Raw genomic sequence first — 7,135 nt, forward strand, 5'->3', positions numbered from 1 at the left:
TCCTGAAAAACAGAAAAGGCTCTACATCTGACAATAGCACTACAAATAAGATTAGAACTTCAACAGCCAATTCACATACAAAAGAACCTCCTCAGGAAACAGGAAACCTCCTCAGGAAACAATCCATATACAAAAGAACCTCCTCAGGAAAGCTCCTCCATTAGCATGTTCATCGCCTGGGGAACTCCTACAAGATAATGACTCAGCCCTACCCCACCTTCTGGAGTAGATATAAATTACCTGCCTACCATTTTTTTTCTCACCTTGACACAGAGAGTACTTCATCTTTCTGTGTTATACCTCTGAGGATGCCAGTCACAGCTACTGGCGAAATGTCAGGTCCTACAATGCCAAGACTACGGCCACACAACACGGAAAATCTACAGCAACTAATATTTTTAATTATATAGCTAAATATCAGGAATAAATTTAAGTTAAAATAGAAATTGATAAAAAGAAAGAGCAACATGTTTGTAATAATAAATTATCAGATTTGAAGTCAGCTGGTAAAGACAGACTAAAGATATTTAAATGGGAGTGAGAAATCAAAAGTATATATAAGTTCTTTATATGTCTTGATTGATAATTGTATAATATAGAAGATATGGATGACTAGTTTATGTTTTGTGTATGATCTAGCTATTGCAGATGATTGTATTTGAAGATGACTGTAGATGATTGTGATTTAGATTACTGTAGTTTATTGTAGTCTGTTTTGGTTTTGTGTTTGTAAACTGAATTTTTTTTTTTAATTAAATGAGTTTCCCAATATAAAAAATAATTCATTAGTAAAGCTTTATAAAAAAATTTCAAGTGACTTGTTGGTCAGGATTATCACGATCACACACCCTAACACTCACACCCTTCCAGATGTCTCACTCTCCTTCCCTCACAATGGCCTCTTGTTACAACGTTAATCTCCAATAAATTGAGTAGAGCTTGTGAAAGAGAACTCTTTGAAGATCATATTTGAAACATTAAGTACTGATACACCAAGTAAAACTAGACATTTAAGGGTGTTTAAGTGTCATGTATGATGGCTTGGCACACCTGATGGGGGGAGGGACTGTGCTGATCATTACAAACTTATTAGATGGCATAACCCCAAACAGCACTGCAGCATAGAAAACTTGCACAACATCCCACAGAATGCCTGTACTAACCTGAAGGAAGAGGTACTGGTGGATAAAAACCAAGCCTGTCATTAGGGAAAATGACACACCATTAGGCCTACATAGAACTATGAATGAGACAAGCCAAGGTAGCAAAAAGTGTTCTTTTCCAGACTCATTTTTCCCAGTGAAGTCACTCCCAGTTTTGGGGCTTCTTTAGTTTCATCCGTTTTTATGAAAAGAAAAATGACACACTGTGGATGGTATCTGCAGAGTCTGTGTACCGTGTACAATTCTGGTGCTTAATATCTGCAAATCAATTTTTAAATCTTATAGTATGGAGCATCTTACTTTACCATGGGTATGTGAGATGATCATTCTTGGTGAAATGTTAGATATTCCGAAGCCTGAAAGAGTTATTAAATAAAAGTATCTCTTAGAGTGTGGTGCCTACCAAACATAATTTCTGCAGATATCAAAAATCCATTCTAGATTAACAAACCAATTCTCTGTCAAGCTGAACAAAATCAGGCCTAAGTGTCCAGTGCAATGCTGTTAGTTGCCAGTCCACACTAATAAAACTACAAAGAGCCAATGTTGTATGCATGGAAGGGACACAGAGGGTGTCACTTCGGCTCTAACGGTGCAACTACACTGCATAAAGGGCTTACATGGTTTAGAAGTAGGCAGAAAAGGGATCCGGTGTTGAAGAGGTCCATATGTGGTAACATTACCATCAGGACCTTCTCCTTTGCTAATGTGGTGCTACGAAAACAAAACACGAAGAACACTGTTTCCTACTAGTTATATTATAACTCGGAGAGCCAGTTTGGTGTAGTTTGGTGCAGTGGTTAAGTGTGTGGACTTTAATCTGGGAGAACCGGGTTTGATTCCCCACTCCTCCACTTGCACCTGCTGATGTGACCTTGGGTCAGTCACAAGCTCTGGCACAGCTGTCCTTGAAAAAGAGCAGTTTGTGTCAGAGCTCTCTCAGCCCCACCCACCTCACAGGGTGTCTGTTGTGGGGAGGGGGAGGGAAAGGAGTTTGTAAGCCGCTCTGAGACTCCAAGTGAAGGGCGAGGTATAAATCCAATCTCTTCTTCTTCTTCTTCTTCTTCTTATATTTATATTTCCCCAACTAAAACACAACAGCCTCACAGTTCTACAAGGCAATCCTCAGTAAGCAACCACCACATGCAGTTGGAAGAAAGGGTACTAAACACTCTATTTGAAGAGCTGACCAAACATCCCTGTTGGTTGGGAAATACCTGAAGATTTGGAAGGTGGAGCCTGGGGAGGGAGTTTGATGAGGAGAAGGACCTCAGCAGGGTATAATGCCATAGAGTCCACCTGCCACAGCTGCCAGGGGAACTGATCTCTATAGCCTGGAGACCAGTTGTAATACCAGGAAATTTCCAGGCCCCACCTGGAGGTTGGCGACCCTATCCCTAAAGCAGAAATTATCTAAAGCCACTTTCTAGGGCAACAAACCTCATTGGAGCGTTGTCTGTATTCCTTCACTGAATAGGAACATCTATGAATAAGCAACTCTAGGCGGGCAAGCAACTCAAGGCAGTAGATTATAAATATGCATTCTCGGAAAAGGAGGAGGAGTTCATGGGTGAAGATCATGACTGGAACCCTAGTGCTTACACTCATATACCCAGCCACTAATTGCAGAGCACCAGAAAAGGTTGCACACTTTTGCAACAATTAATCTCCCATTCAACAAAAGCCTTACCTGAGCCAACTGTCCCTCTCCCTCCCTCCCGCTAGATTTAAAGGGTCCTCAGCTGGTCGGCAGGCCACATGATCCCTGCCGCTCAGCAGAAGCCCTTTAAATCAGGGAGGAGGGAGGGAGGGAGGGAGGAGGGGTGCTTGCTCTTGAAGCAGGGCTTGCGGCACGGCTCGGGGCATCTCCACCCACTCCTGGAACATCCCCCCCCCCAACACCTCTGCTGGAACGATGAGGGGACCTGGCAACCTTCAGCCCTGCTACCAGTAGAACTCATGAATTAGATGGCAGAGATTGAATCTAGAGCATTAGAGTGTTACTTTGAGGGGGAAAATCTTCAAATGGTAGTTGGCGGCGGCAGAGATTGATTTATACCCTGCCCTTCACTACCTGAAGGAGTCTCAGAGTGGCTTACGATCTCCTTTCCCTTCTCCTCTCCACAACAGCCACTCTGTGAAGTATGTAGGGCTGAGAGGGCTCTTTCAAGAACTGCCCTTGAGAGAACAGCTCTGAAACAACTTGTAACTGACCCAAGGTCACACCAGCAGCTGCATGTGGAGGAGTGGGGAATCAAACCCAGTTCTTCCAGATTAGAGTCTGCGCTCCTAACCACTGCACCAAATTCGCAGAAGAGGCCAGTAGCACCTTAATTTGTCACAGGGTATTGTCAAGGAAATAGAATTTCTTTTCTTTCTTGCAAACACTGGTTCAAGCGTCATTTGTAAATGCTAGGCCTGAGATGAAGCTATAAAATCTAAATGGAAAACTACTGCTCTTGTTCTTGCCTCTTAAATCATAGCCCAGCTGTGGGGAGTGAATTTGTACCTACCTGAACTCCCTTGGGTCAAGGAAATAGAATTTCTTGTTTCTTTCTTGCAAACACTGGTTCAGGCCTCATTTGTAAATGCTAGGTCTGAGATGAAGCTGTAAAATCTAAATGGAAAATTACTGCTCTTGTTCTTGCCTCTTAGATCACAGCCCAGCTGTGTGGAGTGAATCTGTGTCTACCTGAACTCCCTTGGTTCCCAGAGCCATGGCACCTAGCAACCAATTAGCTGCATTCCTTCAATAATAATAAATAATAATACTTTCAATTTATTGATCGCTTTTTCCCACTCATGCGGGCTCAGAGCGATTTACAGTTACTCAAAGAGACAATGATGCTGAAACAGATTTTTCCCACTTTTGATCTTGCCGCGCCACAAATGTTAGTCCTGGCAGCTAACACCTCCCAAGGGGAGTGGTGTGCCCACCCCCTTACGGGTGGTCCCCAATTTATCTACTTGTCAAAGCTTTCGAATCGCTGGGTAGACGATGAGCTAGGGACAAGGCTTGGTTGCTCACACCAGCACGGGGCTAGAACTGACAAAGCTTGGCAGTTCAGATGTTATAGTTATGCAGGGGATTTACCCTCCGCGCCACTGCTCCCTTTCAATTAGAGTTCATGATTTACACTTTGTAGACAGGGGCAGATAGACTGCAGCTATCTCTCCATTTTCACCTGACCTCACTTAAGTAATCTGCTTACATCACACCACCTGTTGACATAATCAATCTGAGATCCGATTAGTCTGAAGAGCCAGAGACCACATTGGATCTCAGTCATAAAGAAGTTGGCCTTTTGCCTTGTTACCAAGCTGGTTTTTAAAATTCTGTCAAGCTCTGGCCTCTCTTGCCATAGAATGCTGCCCAGCCAAACTCCTGGTCTGTTGTATTAGGGGTTAACTGTTTTCTTAGATGCACTTCTTTCACTGTTTTATCTCCCATGCCATTTATCTTCTTTGCCAGGATAGGGGATGAGTGGATGCTGGTGTGAATGTCTGCTTGAGCTTGTGTAGTATGTATGGGGCCACAGAAAGCACATGGTCTCAGCTTTTCACTTAACCTTGGAATGTAACTCAGTTTGCAGGTGTTGGGCTGCCCCTGAGGGTAGGCCTAGAGCTTTGGTGGGCTGACTAAGAACACTGATTGGGTGGTTTGCATAAGGGGGCTGTCCTGCTTTTTGTATAGGGTCGGATCTGGCATCCAGTGGTCAGTTCTGACACAGAATCTGTCTATACTTGGAATCTCTTTACCTCCAAATAACTCTTGCTGCTACAAGTGTGTCGTGAGAGTGATTGAGTCCAGGACTTGACAACTTCTAAGCTATGCTTCATGCTGGATGGTGGCTTGCTAAATTGCTTGCTGTGGGCCAGAAACAATGCTGGCCTGATGCTGACTTCAACTGCTGAAACAACCTTTAGATTCTGGAATGGTAACATCTTGTAACTTTTGAACTGTGTAGCTAGTTCTTGAATTTAGTTTGTTATTTTGATTCCTCAGTGCCAAGTTCTCTTTTGATATACTCTTGCACAATTTTAATTCATTTTAATTATATTTTGTGGTGTTTTCTTATTCAGAAGTCTCAATCTAAATCCAGGTACTTTGACCATAGTGCTTACCTACTAGGTTAATTCTTTTGGTGGATACTCATTCTGCATGTGGCCAACCTTGCAGGGCTGACTTTCTGGTTGATGAGAAAGACCTCTGCTTGATACCCTGGAGAGCCACTATGAATGCGAGTAGTCATTGCTGACCTTGACATACAAGTGGTCTGACTCAGCATTAAGATAGATTCAGGTGGGTAGCCTGGTTCTGTTGGTCTGAAGCAACAGAACAAAATTTGAGTCCAGGGGCATCTTTAAGACTAACAAAGTTTTATTCAAGGCATAAGCTTTTGTATGCATGCATGCTTTTTAAGGCACATTGAAAAATGTATCTGAATGCATTTTCAATGTATCTGAAGAAGTGTGCATGCGCATGAAAGCTTATACCTTGAATAAAACTCTGTTGGTCTTAATGGTATCTCTGGATTCGAATTTTGCTCTGACTCGGAGTTAGGCAGCTTCATGTATTCATTCATTATCACCTGTTAACTGCCACAAGCAGAGCTCAAGAATAGGAAATAGGATTGCCAGCCCCCCTGGTGGAGGTGGGAGATCCCCCACTGCCAGGCCTCACCCCCTGCTATCAATCAGTTGGCCGGTGGGAGGCACTTACCAGAAGAGAGAGGGAGGCTCAGGCTGTGTTGCTGGTGATGTGGCGACATCACTTCTGGCATGCACCAGGAGTGACATCATCACATCAGTGATGTTACAGCAACACTCTGGTATTTGGGCAAAAACTCTACGCTAGAAGCCATTCTTACCATTGAGATTTTAGCTGAATATTAGACCATCGCCCCAACATCACAGTGTGTGATGTCACTACCATGTCACTTGCCTGGACTGCGACCTCCTTGCACCGGAGCCATCGGCAAGTACCACCAGGTCCTCCTGCAGCTCGGGGGGGGGGAAGAAGGGACCTACGCATCCCAGAGGGAAGCAGCCAAAGTGTGGCACATGCTCCTTCTCTCCAGGCCCCGCCTGGAGGCTGGCAACTCCATAATTGGTGGGCGCGTCCAGGGGGGTGCCAGAAGGTAGCACCGCCTAGGGCACAAAAAAACCTTGGGCCGGCCCTGGGTGTGCAAACTAATCTGGGAGAACTGGGTTTGATTCCCCTCTCCTCCACTTGCAGCTGCTGGATGACCTCGGGCAAGCCATAGTTCTGACAAGAAATGTCCTTGAAAGGGCAGTTCTCAAAAGAGCTCTCTCAGCCCCACCTACCTCACAGGGTGTCCGTTGTGGGGAGGGGAAGGAAAAGGAGTTTGTAAGCCACTCTGAGACTCCCAAGTGAAGGGTGGGGTATAAATCCAATCTCTTTTTCTAAATCTGAATGTTGTACAGCCTTGCTCCTTGGATTCATTGAGCCCTGCATTTTTAAAGATGAAGATCTGGATAGGCTGCACAGACAGAACACATGACTTCATGGGCTAGGAATGTAATCTGGGGATTGGTTAATAGAGGGGGAAGGGATTGTTGCAACAGTTCTTTCTGGAGGATCCATAGTTTGTGCTGCTTCCTTTCAACCTACACAGGTAAGTGCCATCAAGTTGCAGCCTATGGCAGTGCCGGATTTACGCATAAGCTAAATAAGCTACAGCTTAGGGCCTCGCAATCTGCTGGGGCCTCAAATAAAAACACAATATAAAAAATGATTTCAAATATTAAAAAGGCGTATATATTTTAAATTTTTCTGAGCCCAGCTGATGTAATTTAAAACAGTAGGGGGCCTCTGGGTTTTGTATAGCTTAGGGCCTCAGCAAGTCTAAATCCGGCCCTGGCCTATGGTGACCACAGCAAGGGGCTTTCAACGCAAGTTTGCCACTTTCTTCTTCTGCAGTCTTCCTTGGCGGTCTCCCTTCCAACTG

This window comes from Gekko japonicus, unplaced genomic scaffold, assembly GCF_001447785.1.
Source record: "Gekko japonicus isolate JY-2015 unplaced genomic scaffold, Gekko_japonicus_V1.1 scaffold3136, whole genome shotgun sequence".
In the NCBI taxonomy this organism is placed as follows: Eukaryota; Metazoa; Chordata; class Lepidosauria; order Squamata; family Gekkonidae; genus Gekko; species Gekko japonicus.